This window comes from Protopterus annectens, chromosome 6.part0 (genome assembly GCF_019279795.1).
Source record: "Protopterus annectens isolate FY-2018-M chromosome 6.part0, PAN1.0, whole genome shotgun sequence".
NCBI lineage: Eukaryota > Metazoa > Chordata > Ceratodontiformes > Protopteridae > Protopterus > Protopterus annectens.
Genome location: NC_056737.1, coordinates 125,520,466 through 125,538,729, shown reverse-complemented (window position 1 = coordinate 125,538,729; position 18,264 = coordinate 125,520,466).

Here is an 18,264-nt window from a genome sequence, read left to right as displayed (position 1 = left end):
AGATAACCCACTGTAAGGACATTAACCTCGTATGTGACTTCAGTGCTACATGCTTGTGGGAGAGATTTGTCTAGCAGACATAAACACATCCTTGAAACATCCTTGAAACAGAACCCTGTCTAATGCCACACAAAGCACCTCAGTGCACCTCACAAGATGCCATATGCATGAATAGCTGAGTGACTGTTATCTCAACACAGGGTGTCTGCCTGTGTCCTTCATGGACTGGGGAATATGTGCTGATCCTGTAACTATAGGTATAAAGATGTCTATGATTGTGGGGGCTGTATGGCCATTATGTCAATGAAGTTCAAATATCCTATGGTTCCATAACATGACGTCAAATGCTCTAACCGGCTCGCACACATCCATGGCTACATTGAGGCTAGCACCACTTCCAATCACTGTGTACAGGACATGCAAAGGCACATACATACTGCAAGTTAGCTATATGTAGAGGAGAGCACTTACCTATGTAAAGGTACACACTACAGATTACAGTACATGATGCATGCAATAGACCTCATGTCTGCTTGTACAATCTGTTCAGGACATATTGCGCTTGATGATATCAGCAGGTACTTGTTGTGATCAGTCCTTTGAGGGCCACAGCACATGCTACAAATAAAATACTGCAAAACCCTACCTATGTCTATGTTACTAAGATGATCACATTTATGCCTTTGGGACACACACACACCAAGCAGTGTGGAGTGAGATTAGAACCCCTACCTATCTAGCCTTGAACATTGCAGATCACAATATTTATCTCATGCACCACAATTTAAGTCTTGATACTACATTGTCAACTGGTAGTTTTAAGGTGGATGACATCATCAGGCCTTCTAGAAGAGGGCAGTATGAAAGCCAGCTGCACGTTGCAGGGCCAAAATGTGCCTATAACCATTACATGTTCAAGTTCAACTGCTGAATCTTACACTAAGGCACTGTATGAGCACATCCACTCATGCATGAATAGTGCCATCCCAAATAGAACCAAGATGCTCTCATCCAAAAAAGGAAGCCAATCTGGTGGTCCCCTGCTACAAACAAACTTTACAACAAAAGGAAGAAACTGTTGCAGAAAAGAGGAAAATCCCAGGATGCAAAAAACTCCCTTACCAGCCTCAGTAAGAAACTGAGATCCCTCATAAAATCCTCCAAAGCTAGTTACGAAAATAAAATTGCCAAAGATTCCAAAGACAACCACAAGGCATTCTATAACTATGTCAAGAATTTAAATGGCAATGCTCAGATCTGCTCTTAGCTAAAAAAGAATGGCATTAAATATACTGATCCCAAGGATGTTGCCAATATCCTGGCAGATCGATTCAGTGACAACTTCACCCCCCTCTCACCCCCTAAATGGCCCATCTCAATACTGGAAGATTACCAAATTCCAGTAATAATGGCCACACAGGTAAAAAACGCACTCTCCAAAGCTAAGAATACAGCATCCATGGGACCAGATGACATCCCGGGCTATGTATTACATGAACTACAATATGAACTGGCACCTCATCTAAGTGTCATGTTTAATCATAGCCTCACCTCAGGCTTTGTGCCCACTGAGTGGCGCAGAGCTACAATTATCCCACTCCACAAGGGGGGATCCACCTTGGATCCCGGAAACTACGGTCCCATCAGTTTGACGAGCCTTGTCTGCAAGGGCATGGAGCGTATTATCATGGAACTTATAAACAAAGAAATTGGCAACCTTCAAACACTTGACCCCACCCAGTTTGGGTTTGTGAAGGGCCGATCTTGTCTCCTGAACTTTATTGACTTCTTCGAATCAGTCTCCAGAGCATACCTCTCAAATCTGGACAAAGCCATAAGAAATGTGGTACAAATAAGGACAATTTTGAAATATTGGTCTTACAAACTTAGAAAGTTGATAGAATAATAGTTTTTTTAATTAGCATGAACTTTCTGAAGGGTATGAAGTCTAAAACTCAAATGTCTTTCATTATTTTATAACTTCAGTCTTAAATGATTTGTCACTAATTTACCAGAAAGCCACACTTTTATGAAAAATGGACCAAAAACATAAGGCAAAATTCTGGACATTCTGCAAAAATCTGTACAGTTGAGAGGTATGCTCCAGAGCCATGGACAAGGGTAAGATGGTCCACACAGCCTATCTAGACCTTGCCAAGGCCTTTGACACCATCCCCCACTCTGGAATCATAGATAAACTTACTAAGCTGGGCATTAATCCCAACATCACCAAATAGGTTGCTAACTGGCTTACTGATAGAAGCCACACTGTAAAAGTAGACAAATCCAAATCCAACTCCAGACAAGTGACAAGTGGAGTACCTCAGGGTTCAGTCCTGGGACCGCTCTTGTTTGGCATCTACTTCTCTGAAGTACAGGTCAACACTAAGGGACTCTGGCTAACAAAGTTCGTAGATGACTGCAAACTGGGAGCCATTACTGAATCCCCAAATGATGTGGATACTCTACAAAAGGGCCTTACAGAAACAGATGCTTGGTGCCAGAGCCATGGGCTCAAGCTCAATGCCAAGAAATGTATAGTTATCCCCTTTGGGAAAAAACATGTACCCGTGAATTACCATATAGGTGGCAGTACACTAAACACCGAAAGTATGATAAGAGACTTAGAGACACAGGTGGACAGTGGTCTCACCTTCGATAGCCACATCGCCACAACAATCAGGACATCCTTCTATGTGGCACACTTCATCACTAAGGGCTTTTCATCCAGAAAAAAGGAGGTCATTGTCCCACTGTAATCATCCCTCACTAGACCCATTATAGAATACAATGCCCCCGTTTGGTATGTACCTCTCAAGATATCTGCAACAACTGGAAAGACTGCAGAAATACCTCACTAAAAGAATCACAGGCCTAAAGCAGATGCCCTATGCTGACCACCTTAAAAAACTCCAGCTATACTTTGTCGCATATCGTCTACTCAGAGACAATCTCTGCTTAACATACAAGGCCATGTCAAACCCAGAGCTGTTGGACATGCTACACTTAAAGAAATACCAATCCCTCAGAGCTACATGCTCCAGGGATCTAAATCTTGTCATCACAATAAACAAAACATGCTGAAGGGATAGGTTCCTGACCCAGAGACTCCCTAGATGCTGGAATAGATTGCCCATACATGTCAAGCAGAGTGCCTCTTTGGCCTTCTTCAAAAGGAACCTTGACTATTGGATGGGAGAAAGGAAATTCACCTGTCAGTCACCCTGCTAGAAAGGGGTCCAGGGAAGTAAATAGTGTGGGAAGAAATAGCCAGGGAATTGTTATGGCTAGGCTTGTATAGTCCCTAGGGCTGATAGCCTAGTACCAACCTATGAACCTATGTGGATAGTCCATGAGGGCATGACAGCTGTTTTCAAGGAGCATATAGACACACACCAAGTAGCCTGGAGTGAGATTAGAATCACTACCTATCTAGTTTTACATACTATAGATCACAGTATTTATTGCACACGCTGCTACTTAAATCTCAGTTGTACATTGTCAGCTGGTAGTCTTAAGGTGTATGACATCATCAGGCCTTGTAGAAGATGGCAGTGTGGAAACCAGTAACAAGTTACAGGGCCGAAAAGTGCATAACCATTACAGGTGGATAGCCCATTAAGGCATGGCAGTTGTTTTTCAGGGGTATACACACACACACACACACACACACACACACACACACACACACACACACACACAAGCACCAGGTAGCCTGTAGTGAGATTAGAACCCCTTCCTCTCTAGTCACATTCACTATAGATCACAGTACTTATTGCATGCATCACAAGATGAGTCTGTTGCATATATGATTGCAGGAACAGTACTTGTGCATTACACAAACTAGACTTGTGTCGAACAGCATCTGTGGTCTGCAGAGTGATATCGCTTCATACTCCTATCTGTATCTAGTATCCTAGTAGTGGGATAACTGTTATTATCCCAGCTATGTGTGTACATTTACCGGTATGGCTATATATGGCTGCTTGCAGTTAGATGGGCACACCTGTGAGCAGGAACAATGTGCCCTGTCCATGCGTGCATTGACATCATTATACATTACACCACCTGCTCACCTGTGTCTGTGTACATGGTGGCAAGCAGCAGGCACAGGGGTCTGCAGGTAATTGGATTATGTACTGTTGCTCCCTTAGTTTGGATCCTTTGAGCAACAGTATGGACATGTGATAATGCAGATTTACTCACCATTATTAGGGTATGTAGGACAATACCGACATCCACACACGTATTTATGTAATTAACAGGGATGTATATATAAATGTAGCTGTGTGTTTGCATGATATGTATATGTGCTATGTAGATATATGGGGAGAGTCTATGTATCAATGTGATATATATATATATATATATATATATATATATATATATATATACATACACATATATATATATATATATATATATATATAGAGAGAGAGAGAGAGAGAGAGAGATATCTGTATATATCGATTTGACACTACATAATGATAGATATACTATGTATGTGAGAGAGAGAGAGAGAGATAGGGACAGATGGATATGTATACGTATATGTCTGTATGTAAATACATATTTATATATAACAGATTAGTTTGATGACAGAGCAACAGAATTGTGCTCATTTTAACTATTTGGGTATGCCCACTGTGACTGTCAGTACTTATAAAGTGACTCCAGGCCACACCTGCCTGCACTCTAGTCTTGGATTTTGTGTGTTACAGACTACACCTCTCAAGTGTCCACAGTTTCACAGAATGTTGAGAATTTTGGTTCATAGTTTTGGTCTGTTCCTCATAAAATATGTGGTTTTCTGGCAAATCACTTGATGAACTTAGGACTGAAGTCACTAAATAGTGACATATATTTGAGTCTCTGACTTCATATCCTTCAGAAAATTGTCTGTTGAAACAAATCCTGTTATTTTAGCAACGGTTTACATTTATGAGAGCAGTATTTAATATATGCCCCTATTTGTGGAGCTTTGTCCCCCATTTTGTTGGCCTTTGAACAGATTTCTTGCACTAAGAGGTTGAGAGGTATGTTACAGACATTGACATATGTCTCTGTTTCTACAGTACTGCACATCACTCAAAATGTCCACAGCATTCCCCAGCTGTCTGCTGTACTTAATATGTGACTGAGATTCATAATGGTACACCACACACAGACTAACAGTCAGTGAAAACACCAACATAATAATAGCTCACATGCAAAAGGTGCACCTACTTCCAGATTAGAAGCATCAATACCATCACCCAGGCTAACTTCCCTAGTCCACTAAGTCACACAGGCTGCCAGACACAATGGAGTTATTCATCACACAATCAACAACATAAATATATACGTTGTTATTCCTGCATTACGTGTGACATACAATGTGTAATCAAGTTCTATGTTACAGCCCTGATATTGCCTGGTCTGCTGATATACCATTGCTGACTTGCTGTTAAACAGTTATATGGCAACACTGCTCTGTTGTGGGTGGAGGAACCACAGCACATGATCTGCTAGGATAGGCAGTAGCCCAAATATCAAGTGACCCCACTGTTTAACATCTCCCTTGACTAATGCAGTGCATATTCCAACCATGAGGCCTAGTGATTATTAGGAAACACATACTATTGGACTGGGTACCTGTAGTCCTGTGTGGATGTTACTTCTGTCCACAGAGCCCACTATATTTCCTTGCATAAATACAGCAGATCCATACAGATGATACCATATTATAGTAATCCTTACAAATAGTGTGTAGGTTAGAGACTTACTTTGTGAATGCAGCAGTTGACAGGACCATAGTTCAGGGCTGACTCTGTGTGATGCAAGCAGTACATAGTCAATACATAGATAGGTACAGGTTGTGTGGGTTGTCTGGCATCAACAATTTTACTATATGTATGTGAGTTGGAGTAAGCTGTCAGTCCCTAGGGCCCTAGGTTGTCAGTGAATGTGCTATGCATTGTCTCTTAGCCAAAGCCAGGGCATACTGGGCATGCTGACATCTGCCTACAGGGACATCATCAGGGTGTTCCTCCTCTGAGTCCTCCTGTGACTGTGGCTGTGGTGATGTAGGCACTGGTGAGGGCTGTGTATCCCTTCCCTTTGCTGATCCTGCTGCAGCCCTTTCTGCAGGATTATACTGTGTAGCATGGCACATACTTTGAACATATAGGCACATGTGGCTGGAGAGTGCTGCAGGGCTCCACCAGATATATCGAGGCACCAAAACCATAGCTTCAGAAGCCCAAACACATACTCTATGATTCTACCCTCCTCACCATTTAGGGACTTGATTTTTACATGAGTACAATATATGGCACCCAGTACCTCAGTGTAGCCTGCTACATAGTAGAAGTGTTGCATATTGCTGTCTCTCACCTTAGCACTGACATGTGATAGCATGGCATCCAGGAACTGGTTGAGTACCTTGGAAACAGATGCCTGCAAGACCCCCATCATGTCCCCAGTTGGTCTTTGGAAAGTACCTGCAGTTAGTATCCTGAGGGTTACACATACCTTTGTTTCCACTGGGATGGGTTCCCCTCCATTGGCTCTGGGTCTGAGTTGAGGGCAGCAGAGCTCAGTAAGTTCTTGTAGTGTGTTCCTGTCCACACTTTAGCACTTTACAATCTCTAGCTCATGTAGCTCCTGGAAAGTTACCCTGGGCCTGAAAACTCTTCCTTCTCTGTCTAGGCCTACTGTCAGCAGCAGCAATGACTTCAGCATCTAGCACATATAGATATAGCAGACCTGCACCAGCCCCTAACATTCTCTCAGTTAAAATTCCCAAGTGTGTACTCCAATGGTGTAGAGTATGGGAGAAAATCAGATTCTAGGGTGTATGTATACTTTATAGTGCTATGTTGTAGGTGCTGACTGTGTGATTGGCTACCTATGCTGCATTCCATGTGCCTAGTATATTATTAATATCATTTAATGGCCCTAGTTTAAGTTAAACAGAGGTCAAAGCTAATTAATATGATACTGGGTTTTAGATACAATCATCACTGCTACACGCCATGCAAACACACTGAAACTCACACCTCTTAGCTATACAAAGCTTACAAGTGAGTGCACATACCTCCTGCAAGAATATGCTCAGCACTGCAGTGTGCTACACAAACAGGCTGAAATAAGCTTAGAAATCATTGGACACACATTCCCCTGATTTCAGCTACCTTCTCTGTAAACAACAAAATGGTTATCTGCCTACCCGAAGGGGATATGCAGAGATAATTACCCCTTTGTGCTATTCAGTAACTCTACTTAATTTGCATAGGGATCCATGCTCACAACCTGGAAACTACATGCTTCAAAGCCCTACCATGTTAGCAACAGCACCAATGCACCATAGCAGATGCTCCACATAGGGTCCTTTAATACATTTTTGTAACATAATATTCATTTTGTTCCCAATTTTTTTTTTATAAAGCATGTTTGCATACTGCAGTGCATTCCGCAAACATGCTCAGATTATTAGAAAAATACATTTCATTTATTTCCTTTAATTTGTCAGACACACAGAGGATAGTTTTGCTCATATCTGGACTTGCTATACCGTTTCAGTCCCTCTGTCTATATTTTTATAGACCCTTTTGTCTGTCTATATTTCTGTACACGGAATTTTTCTGTTTACACTATGGACACTGACATGAAGTCTGCAGAGCCTATCTGCTTGCTGGATCACTCTACCTGCCTCATTTTCATGAGATTCATCCGCTTATGAGGGGATTTGCATGCCATGGAAGTTTCCATGTTGGCGCGCTTGTGCGCACTGCTCAGCAGCACTTACTGTATCTAAAAATGTTCCTGGCCATGTTAGCAGCATAGTTCAATGCCTACATGGAAAAATATGTAGGCTTTATTAAATTTCCCCTAGGGAGTATGAATGTAGGAGGAATACGTCCTACCACACCAGGCAGTGGTGGATGAACCCACTGAGGGACACTGGATAAGCTGGAAGCATTGCAAGACTATGCCAGATGAGAGTAGGCAGATTATGTCATGACTCTGGCTAATAGCCAACAGAAGGCATATAAATAGGCCAAATGAAAGCATACATAAAGCACTAAAACTGATACATGCCAGCCTATAACCAGGTTGTGCTCATCCGCGCATAGAATGGCCACAGTGTGCATCAGACATAAGTGAAACAAGTATCACTATAACTGTGTCAGGGTGCCATATTCTTCTCTCTTCCTCTTGAAATGATGGATTATATTCTCACTGGCTGTGAGGTAGACCTAGTGAGCTTTGGTGGTGATGGTCTTTAGGGGGGTAAACCATACAGTCAAAAAAGTGAGACCTATTGTTTGAGGAGGGACACCAGCAATTGCTGATGGTCACCACTGGTAGCCTTTAATGAATATCCAATATATTCTTTTTATAGTAATTTAACAATGAATAAAATAATTTTCTTTTGAAAAAAGAATACAGACACTGTCTTGGCTTTCTGAGTCAGACAAGCATATATGGGGACAAACAGATAATTCTCTCCCTCAGTTTAGAGCTGATTTAAGGATGTTGTTAAAACAACAAAATAATGTTGTAGTTTACTGACTAATCTGACATGGAAAGCAGAGCATGAGCTTTGCACCCTTTTTATGCATAATGAATGAAACTATTGGAAGATGACAGATATATTTTTGTTCATGCAGTATTTTCCCAGAAATTCCATTAGTTTACAATGCATACACTCATGACCCCACAGTAAGTGCCTAACATTTCAGTTAGTTTTGCAGATCACTGGACAGACATATATAGTGTATCAAAAAATGTACACTATGCAGTGATAGGAAATGCTTCAGAAAACACAGTTTACTCAAACCTGCACTTTGATGGCAAAAACAGTCATGCTTTCCTTAGTAGCTGTACTTAAACAGCGTGCAAAAGAAAGGAAGGAAATAATTGTTTTAGAAGTAAATAGCATGAAGGCAATAGTCTGGCAGTTGGTTTAGAGAATTAAGGAGCCATAAAAGAGCTGTTTCCTGTGGTCTGTAGGTGTGATGTTTGATTCCCTCAGCCTCCATTGCGTTACTGTGTGACTGAGCAGCTCACTTAACCAGACCTCACACCCGGACTGAGTCTGATAAAAGTCTGTTGAGATCAGTCGTCTAAATCAGAATACTAAATAAATGAAGGTATGATGACCTCCTTAGTTTAAACATTACAACAATTCCTCCTGCATCACAAAAAGAGATGGAGGGTAAATGTTCAAATCAATGGTTTATATCATGGTCCTTACTTAACAGCTGGATTTACACTTGGGAAAGATTAGTAATGTGAAATCTCACGAGTTTGGATTTACATTCAGTACAGTAACATGGAATGTTGAATTTCATTTAAATGTTTATCCATGAAAACTGGAATTGCTTTGAAATAATAATCCCTGAAACTTTAATATAACAACAGGAAAGTCAGACACATCAATATTAACTGTAAAGAGATGCATCACCTAATGCACCTGTCGACTCAAAGATACAAAAGATAAGGAAAGCATATATTTACTACCTAACAAATGGAAAATCAAGGAGAAGTCTCTTCTGTAAAAGGTGCCACTTTTGCTGGAAGTACAGTACACTTTTGCCTAATCTATGTTTTTTTTTATTATTATGCAAAGATAATACACTCATATTTAAATTTCTCTTGCATATATGTACTATAATTTGGTAAGAAATTATTGTACGCTAGTTTTATAAAAAGCAGCAGGTGACAGTTACCAACACCTCTTTCCTATTTACTATAATGTTAACTGTTTCTTAAATGTGATTTTCATAACCATGGAATCACTTTCCCAAAATCTGCCATTTTTCTGTTGTCACAAATTACAAGCAGAATAAATTTCAGTAAAGAGTATCCATCATTTATGTTCGCAGTCTGAGTGATAATTTGTTGAGATCTCATTTTACATTGTGTTTAGCATTTTTTTCTTCTTCTTTCCTGCATCTCTTTAGATTGCAATTAAAAACCTGCAAAAAATAATATTAAGAAAGTATGATCATTTGGACTTGACATTACAGATGTGCACATGAAGACTGGATATAAAATTTCACCTTTGGGCAGTAGCAGACACTTGGCTAGGACAAGTACCAAGCACGATTCACTTCTAATAAAATATGCAGCCTCATTTATAGTGAAGTTCCTTGTATGTTTAATTAAAATTGATTTCTCTGATATGATAAGCTTAAAGATCGAGTAACTCTGTCAAGACTCAGTATTGACAATCCTGTGGGAGAAGTTAGATAATTGCATTTTATTTGCATTTCTATGGAGTTTATTTGGAAATATTGCTTGACTGATATAATGTGGCAGTTATATTGGTGTTTTTTTCCTTTCTGTCATTTTTTTATAATAGCAGTCAATCCTTTCTGAACAGAAGGGTATCAGAAATAATATCACTCTCCATTTTGTACATCTCATAAAAGAAGCAATGTCAAAATGAAGGCATTAAGACAAAATTGCATTTAGTTAACCATTGTATAGATGTCCCTAGCTATGTATATTCCAGTTCTACTTGGCATTGCCTACTTCTTATCTATTTTTGTGTTTTTATCACTTTATTTTTAAATGAGGAATGCAGCTGCTAGGACTATTTGTCAAAGCTGAATATTATTTGAATTATGTTTTTTGAATGATGCATTTTTATTTTAAGTAGACATATTTTATGTCATCTTAATTTTGTTTTTGATTATCTTTCTTCTAAACTAACACATTTCCTATAGGTCTAGCGCTATCTCCACATCTGGTAGCAGTGGCACTCTAAATGATACTAAACTAGGTGCCAATATAACTTGTCCAGCATTAACTTGTCTAAGAACCAGACTTTAAGACAAATCAATTTCCTGTATATTTTTATTTTCAAATATGAAAGGTGAAATTTTAAACTAATATTAATAAATATTCTGTACTTTTAATTAAGGTTGAATATGTTGTCAGTACAATAAGTGCACTAATGAGATTGTTGCCTAAAACTCATAAAATAGAACCGGACAAGAAGTAAGGCTATATGCTTATATTAAGCTTATAGTCTTTCTTCCTGTCCTATCATCTCATAACACTCTGTGGACAGTCAGTTCATGGCATATTATTTTGCTGTAAACAAGTGGGAGAAGCACTAGCATCAGATGCATAGACACATTACATCTTCATTCATCTTTAGTCTTCCTCTCATCTAAGATGCTTGCCACTTCACTTGGTTTTATCTCCACAGCTGTTTCTTTAAAAAATACCAGTGGACAGGTGACAAATGAATAAGTCTATGGGAATTTTTCACTACATATACTTTGCTTTTGATTATTCTAAAAGTGAAGGATAATTGTATTACTTCAAGTTACTTAAGAGCTGCTTACAGCTGGCAGATTTTATGAGGTCTGTACAAAGGTGGAGCGTCCACCGATACAGGAAATTATAGACCCATCAGGTGAACTAGCCTGATCTGCAGGGCCATGGAGTGGATTATCATGGACCTCATTAACAAGGATAATGGCAACCTCCAGACACTCAATCCCACACAGTTTGGTTTCATCAAGGGGATGTCAAGCCTGTTAAATTTAGTTGACTTCTTTGAGACAGTCACCAAGGCCATGGATGAGGGGAAGACAGCGCACACCACCTACCTTGACCTGGTCAAAGCCTTCGATACTATTCCCCACTCAGGTATAATCATTAAACTCTCTCAACTAGGCAACAATCCATATGTTACTGGATGGGTAGCAAACTGGCTCACTGACAGAACCCACCTTATCAAAACAGGGGAAGCCATGTCCTGCTGTAGACCCTTAATAAGCTGTGTCCCCTAGGGAACGGTATTGGGGCCGCTGCTGTTTGGGATACTCATTTCTGAGATGCAGGCCAAAACCAGTGGGATATGGCTGACCAAGTTTGCAAATGACTGCAAACTGGATGCCGTCATCAATTCCTCCTAGAAATGTGGACATCCTCCAAGAGGGTCTCACCCAAACAAATGACTAGTGCCAGAAACATGGCCTCAAACTGAATGCCAAAAATGCATCATCATCTTCTCTGGGGAGAGTGAGGTCCCCACAAATTATCACATTTATAATAAGGTCCTAAGCATGCAATCAGTCGTGAGGGACTTGGGCACCCAGGTTGATAGCAAACTGACTTTTGACCCCCATATTACCTCCATTGTACGGAAAGCTTTCTACATGGCCCACCTCATTAGTAAGGGCATCTCATCCAGGGACAAGGTGGTCATAACATCCCTGTATTCTTCCCTTATAAGACCCATTATTAAGTACAATGCCCCTTTAGGCATGTACCTCATAAAGCACACTCAGCAACTGGAGACACCACAGAATTTCCTCACCAAGAGAATCCAGGGCCTCAAACACCTCCCCTACACAGAAAGGCTAAAGGTTCTGTCCCTCTGCTCAGTCTCCTACAGACTCCTCAGAGTTGACCTCTGTCTTGCATATAAAGCAATCTCAGACCCCATCCTGATGGGACTGCTGTATATCCGCAAGTCAAGCTCCACTCGAGTAACCCGCATGCATGACCTCAATCTGGTCTGTGACATCAATAGGACTTGTTGGCAGGACAGATTTGTGTCCCAGAGATTCCTCCTTTTGTAGAATAGACTCCCTCTCCATATCAAGCAGAGTGCCTCATTAACCCGTTTTAAGTGCAACCTGGATAACTGGATGGGGAACAGAAAATACACCCCTAGGATTCCACCAGTGTCCCTGCTGGACAGTGACATAGGGTGCTGACTTGTTGGAACATGGGCTAAATTATTGGCTAGGCTGGTAAAGGGCCTCTGAACGAATAGCCTAGTAACTTCCTATGATCTTATGATCCTATAGCAGTTTATGACCTTGCCTTATCATGCAGTAAGAGTTTAGATTTCTGCAATCGTTCCCACATTGCTTTTCATTAAGACCCCTAGGCAGACTGATCTTATCACTTTATCACAAACCACAAACAACTTACAACTTTGTTTCCTTCTATTATTAATTTAATAATGTCTGAAAAATTACATTTATTTTAGCACATCTACTTACATTTCAGAAAAGCTATATTACACAACGGTTTATGTTCCCACATCATTTGATCATTGTGTTAAAGATTTAACATCCTTTCTAGAATTGCAAAGAATATGGGAAAACTAAACACTGGAATCTAATATCAGCCTGTTGACTGCTATGTTTGTTTATAGTTCCAGCCTTTCCTTAAGGCTAATGTCAGGCTTCTGACTGATTCTAATGACAATGGAGCCAGAGTAAGTAGTACAGATTAATGTTCTCGATTTGTATGAGTTTACATTATTTAGCAGGACATCATTCATTCAAACCGATGGGAAACTGAGGGGTTATCTCCTCATTTTTTATATGTAACACACTCATCTCACACCAAATTTCACATGACACCAACTTTGAGGTTTGTGTGGCCATTAGCCCAGTTACCATATCCTTATGATTTATTGGTCCCCTTCAGTGTCACCTCCTGACTATGACTTATTTCTGAATTACTAAAAAACATTATCTGGGCGGCCATGGTGGTGCAGTGATTAGCATTGTTGCCTCACAGCAAGAGGTTCTCTGGTTCGATCCTCGGCTAGGGTGCCTTCTGTGCAGAGTCTGCATGTCCTCCATGTGGTCGCGTGTGTTTCTTCCGGGTGCTCCAGCTTCCTCCCACATCCCAAAGACATGCTGTAGGTGGATTGAACACTCTAAATTGGCCCTAGGTGTGAGTGTGTGTGTGTGTGTGTGTGTGTGTGTGTGTGTGTGTGTGTGTTCTGTAGAAGGTTGGGTGCTGGGTTGGCAACTCGACACTGTAAAACTCCACTGCTAATCATGAGCGGACAGGTGATCTGCTGTGGCGACCCCTAACTGGGTAAAGCCGAAAGAAGAAGACTAAAAAAGATTATCTATCTAAACCAATATGCTGTTTCTATGTAATTTCACATACGCTTTAAATATTTCTTACATGAACATAGCATTTTAACATAAAAAAACAGAAGTGAAATTAACATATATTGGCTAATTGTTGAATAGAAAAATAAAATACAATAATAGTTATTGTATTTGTAGCATGATAGTTGTAGAGAAAAGTTCAAACTGGAGTGTTTTTGAGGTTAGTAATAATTTACAGACAGACAAATGGTAATGTAGTCTAAAAAATTGATAAGATATGAAAGTAGAAATTATGGGAATAAGCAGGAAGATAAATGGACAGAGGAGGAATTGTAGTTAGTGGTTGGGAGTGAGAAAAAAAGAAAGAGGAAGAGTTAGGAAATTAGTGCAGTTTGAGGAGAAGAGATAAGGTACAGAAGATTGGGAAAGAAAGTGGCTATAAGAGTTGGAGAAAAATACTCTGAGTAAAGCTAGCCAGATGAACATGAAGAGCAAAGCCATCTTTAGCACTGGTGCTGTTTAAGCAAATTTTCAAACTATTTAACCTGTCTGTCAGTTTTAACTGTGTGGGGATTTCATTCCAGAGTTTTGACACCCAATGGGACTAAAGAGAGTCTGCAGAAGTTTTAAATGTCTTACTGATACATAATAAGAATTTATTGCTATAGCAAAGGTCTCCAGTGGGTGAATAATACAGTAGAGTATTTTGTAATGCTGTGCATTTGTATGGCGAGCACAATAGGTTGTGGGCAATGATTAGTTGGGAGTGCATCAGCTGGTTTGAGAGTTCAAGCCAGTTTAATTGTTTTAATGCAATGCAGTGATTTTTATAAGGTTGGTTGGTTGCTTGCTTGCAAAAGTAGCTATTTTGTAGTAGCAGGAGGCTAGTTTAGTTTTGTACAAAGTGTTAATATTTGTAAGAATAGAGGAAGCATATAATAGTGAAGGAAGGAGGTATGTTGCTGCTAAGGTAATACTTGCTTGATCTCTCAGGTAGTGTTTGGTGCTATAGAGGTAGATGAGTTTTTGATGAGTTTGTTTGATGGAATAAAGTATGTGGGGATATTTGAGGTTGTCATATATTATGACTCAGAGTGGTCATATATTATGACTCAGAGTAGTGTAGTTTGGTTTATGGTTTCTATTTTTGAGTTATTACCTGAACTAATATGAAATGTGTGTTTCTGGCTAAGGTGTTGTCTTGGAATAAAAGACATAAACTTGCTTTTTTTAGTATTAAGAGACAAGTTATTTTTTTAGCCATATTTCAATGTCAGTGAAAGATCATTGAGTGATTTCCTATAATTTTGTTATGGATGAGACAATTAAAAGTTTAGGAATAAATCCCTATGAGGGAAATAATACATAGCTAAGTTATACGACAAAGCAGAGAGAGAGAGAGTGTGTGGAACTGACTTTATATAAAGTATCCTCTTCCACTAAGCATTAACGGAAATTAAAATTGGCTTGCAAAACTCAAAAATCGTCTATTTCAAATGTAATGCTACTTATGAACTAAAAAACGCCACTTCTGCCAAAGACAGCTACAAAGCTACCTTCATCTATATCAGGAATCTGAGAAGTAACATTAAGTTTTCCTCTAAACTAATAAACAGCAACTCCACACTTCCAATTTCACCCCATAAACTCAGTCTTCAGTCTAACTATTACCCATTTAAGTCTTCATTCCCCCTTTATCTCTCTGAATTAAGAATTATTATTTCTTTCAAATGCTATAAGTACCAGTGGGTATGGACAATGTCCTTTGCTGCCTCCAGGTGACCCTCAGACATATCTTTGTTCTTCCCACTCCTTACTCTATTTAACTTCTGTCTATCTCCATGGGTTATATACTTGATGCTTATCAAACTACCACAGTTGTTCCACTGCACAGCTGACAATCCACCACAGTCCCAGGTAATTACAGACACACAAGCTTCACTAGTATCATTTGTAAGGCTATGGAATGCACCATAGGAGGTTTCATATGTAATGATAAGCAATGATACAGGAAACCTTCTGTCCCCGATGCAAACCAATTTAGCATTATTAAAAGAAGGTCCTGTCTACATAATCAAATCAAGTTCTTTGATATTATCAGAGAAGACAGACATATGGCAATGCCAACCTTATTTCTTTTCTGAACCTAGCTAAGCCCTTTGATATAATTCTGATGCAGGTAATATCAATAAGTTTGCAAAATTTAACAGCCCTTGCGCTATCTACTAGATATCGGTCTGGCTCAGTAACAGTACTCCACAATAAGATCAGGTATACGTTTTCTTCACAAATCAATGTATTCAGCGCAGTTCCACAAGACTCAATATTGAATTCCCTGCTAACTGACAGGTGTTCTTTTGATAATCAAGCAATGGCTCAGTAAGTTTGTCAATCACTGCCAACATGATGCTACCCTATGCTCCCATAAAGACATGCACATATTTCAGTAAGAGTTTAGTCAGACTAATCCCCAATATATTTACCATGGGCTTAAGTTTAATGACAAATATGTAGTGTGTCTTTATCTGGCAATGAGGAATTCCTGGCTTCATTCTATGTCAAAGACACCCCTTTAAAATCAACTAATTTGAGATCTCAGTACCATCATCACCACCAAACTTACATTTTAGCCAACATCTGTCAGGCACATTCAGATAATCCTTACTTAGCTCAGTTAATTTCCAAAGGCATATAGTTTGGGAATAAGGAGGTCATAATCTCTCCCCACTGCTCTCATCTCACAGATCATGAATTATACTGTCCCCATTGGTATAAACATCTTTAAGTATCTACGCCAAACTGAAGGGCCTCAAAAATTTCGGGCAAATAAAATTACTTGTTTAAACTCACTAAGCTGTTCTGATAGACCAAAAAGGTCTCACAGTATTTTGTGCCATACATGCCTATGAGTGGTTATTTGTGCCTGTCCATCCAAGACATGAAAGGATCTTCCTTCACTGATCTTACATACTTGGCTGTTTTAATAAATATGCATAATAAAAAGCACGTGATCTAAAACACCAGCCCTTTCTTTCCAATCCAAGCATGCCTGGTCTTCAGATGACTATAAAGTGATGTTTTCTTTTAAACCATTTTTTTTTATTTTATCAATAACTGGTAATACAATTCTCTTTTTAAAAGTAAATGTTCCCAGTTACATTCTCTTTCAGTGTAATTAAATTTCTCTAGAATTAAAAAAGGACATTTTGATTGTTCTGAAGGGGGGGGGGGTTGTGTGTGTGTGTGTGTGTGTGTGTGTGTGTGTGTGTGTGTGTGTGTGTGTGTGTGTGTGTGTGTGTGTGTGTGTGTGTGTGTGTATACACACACACACACACACATATATATATATATATATATATATATATATATATATATATATATATATATATATATATAGGGAGAGAGAGAGAGAGACAGAGAGAGAGAGCAACATGTCCAGCATTCCCTGCATTTGATATTGGTAAGATCAAGAATTCACTAAGGAAAAGAATATATTAGCATTATCATGCAATAAAGATAAGTTAAATGCCTTAGCTAAGCAAAGTGGAGTTTGTCTCAATTTTAGCAAATTTATGTATTTTATTCTAGTAGAGAAAGAAATATATTTGTCTATGTGTGAGCAGGATAAAAAACATCCAGCTTATGTAATAAAATGCACAAGTTAAAACATCCACAGAGGTGTAAAATTGACTGGAGGATACTGGAAGCTGATGGCAGAAAAAAATATTTTAATATAATTGTGAAAAGCAATGATTCTGAGATTCATTAGCTGCCATAAGGAAATATCTCATTTTTGACTAATCCTCATATATCTGAATCACTCAAGGATTACTACAAGTGCTAATAAGCACTTTGCTGTGGCAACACCACAGGTGGCCTATTCATCAAGTTGACACAGGAACCCTCTTCATCCATTACCCAACATATATACATACATCCAAGCACAAACACACACACACAAACATACACACACACACACACACACACACACACACACACACACACACACACACACACACACACACACACATCTCAACTACCCCAGATTATATGGCCAGTCATGGTTTTCTCTCTTATATTCAACTTGTCCCTGTCATGACTGAGTGCAGTCAATTAATAATCCCTAACATTTGCCTCTTACATTTCTATCTTTGCAGTTGCAGCTTCTTGCTGCAAAATCAATTATTTTATATTTTAAGTTACTGTACAAGTCCCTGGTGTCTAGTGTCTCCTCCATAACTGACAGTACTACCACTCATTGTAACATGCTCTCACATACACACACACACACACACACACACACACACACACACACACACACACACACACACACACACACACACACACACACACACACACACACACAAAAACACTAATACACCCAAGTGACCTG